Raw genomic sequence first — 2,260 nt, 5'->3', positions numbered from 1 at the left:
GTGATATGTGGGTGTGCATGTGTGTGATACGTGTGTGTGCTGTGTGGGGTTAGTGTGTGGGTGCAGTAGGTGTAAATGCCTGTGTGTGTGGCATGGGTGGGTACGGTGTGTGGCTGTGTGGCCGTGGATGTGTGTGTGTGCCGTGTGGGTGCAGTGCTGTGCACGTGGCTGGTGAGCGTGTGCGTGCGTGTGTGCGGGGTGGGTAGGAGTGGAGCAGAATGACCAGGAGGACAGGCTCCTGGCCTGGCTCCCGCCCCATTGTCTTGAAAACAGAGCGGAGCTGTCACCGCTCTACGTGCCTGTGGCTCCCATTTATTTCCTTCAGAATGTGGTCAGATGCCTGAGGCCATCACAGGAGGCCTCCAGGATCCCTTCCAAGCTCTGTGGCCGCCTTGCCCCCCTTGGCCTCCCAGGCACCTCCTGTCTCCTCTGACAGGCCCCATGTCTTACCGTCTCTGGGCGCCGCTTCTGCGCTTCCTCTCTGGAGGAGGCCCTGCCCATCCTTCCCCCCTCAGAAAGCATCTCTGTCCTTGAAGGCCCGGTTCCCAGACGCTCAGCCAGGACAGCTCTGCTGGCACTTCCCTCGCCCGTGTCCTCTGCCCCTGTGGCCTCCACCAGCTACACCCCTCACAGTCTAGTCACAAGTGGACGCAGGTGCCACCACTGCCCGGCAATGCCCCAAGAGTGGGGCTGGGGACCCCCAGCCGGGTGCACACCCCTTATCCTAGCGGTCCTCTCCGGGGTCCCTGAGCCCCACCTTGCTCTGTGCTGCTGCAAGAACATGGTTGTCTCGACAAGACCTCACACCCTCGTGGTTACACTGGGTTCTGGGCCTCGGTTTCCTGCGGGCCCTGCCATCTGACCTGCACCCCAACTTAAAAACCGGGCCTCTTCCCGTGTCCTGCCCCTGACTCCTAAGTCCAGTCACTGGCCTCATGTGCTCTGCTCCTTCTTCCTTGTCATGATGTCGCTTCTCACTGTCCCTCCCCAGTTTGGATTTGTATTTCCTCCAATACTGATGAATACTTTTTTTAGACTCAGGGTCAGAAGTTGAATCAACCCCACCCTCCTACTCATTCCCCGCTCCTGTGCCACAGATAATGCTTCAGGGCACATCCCGTGTGAGGCTCCTCATGGACTCTGCTGAGGGCTTTTTCGGGGCAGGATACCCAGCAGCTCGAGGCGGGGTCCCTCAAGCACTGTCACATTGCTCCCCAGAACAGCAGCCCTACTCCATCCCCAGCCTGCTTGTCTCTGTCACCAACCACTGAGCACTGCAGTGCCCCTTCCTCTGGGGTTATTTTTCTGGAGGGTCTATTCACATCTTTTTCCTGTCTTCTGTTGGGATTGCAGCTCCCGTCCATCTCCCGCTGGCCAAGGGTTACCCCATCACATGTGAGAGTGTCCGGAGTACCCGTCCAGGTCACAGAGGAGCCCTGGGGCAGAACGGTCACAGGAGCCTGTGGCAGGTGCTGTCAGATGACATCCGGGAAAGCTGAGTGCTGCAGCCAAGGCTGCGGGGTGGGTTGAGAGCAGGTGACAAGGTGCTCCCAGAGTTATTACTACTTGGCATTGCCCTCCTATCCCCAAGAAGTCTCACTTCTGCAGGAAGATTGCTGGCTTCTGGTAGGTGGACACGGAGGTCAGCCACAGAGTATGTGCTGATATAACAACTCACCCTGGTGTCGTTGCCTTTAATCGTAGTGCAGTGGGGAGCCGTTTTCGGTGATTGCTACTCTAACTGCTTTAGGGAGGGGGACATCGAGGTGACAAAGTTTAAGAACTCAATGCAACAGAGCTAATGTCAGAATCCAGGCTGGAGCTACGCGGGGTGGGTGGGGGGGCACACAGCTCTCTCGCGCTGGCTGGAGGAGGTGGCCGTCGCAGCTTCTCCTTCCTGGACCAGGAAGACCAGTGGGAACGGGGAGGGAGAAGCCCTCTATGCAGAGGAAAGAGCTAGAAGCCAAAGGCCCGCAGGCAGGAGAGCCGAGCCTTGTAGAAGGAAGAGCATTTCGGCCAAGAGTAGAAAATTTGTGGGAGATGCTCCTGAAAGAGTTGCCAGCTTGGGGTAAGTAGCGGGCAGAGGTCGCAGCAGGCCTGACTTCTCCTTCTACAATCAGCTGACAATGTGTCTTTTAAAAGCGTCTGTCACACTGCAGTCTCCTTGGTGGCAGGAATCCCCACTTCTTTGTGTCAGAGAGAAGTAGAGACACCACCCTGTTCCCTACCCTGTGTGTACTCAGGGGTGACCGCTCCTGGC

Source organism: Pteropus medius, unplaced genomic scaffold (assembly GCF_902729225.1).
Source record: "Pteropus medius unplaced genomic scaffold, Ma_sr-lr_union100, whole genome shotgun sequence".
NCBI lineage: Eukaryota > Metazoa > Chordata > Mammalia > Chiroptera > Pteropodidae > Pteropus > Pteropus medius.
The sequence above is the reverse complement of the archived record's forward strand: the minus strand, read 5'-3'. Positions refer to the sequence as shown.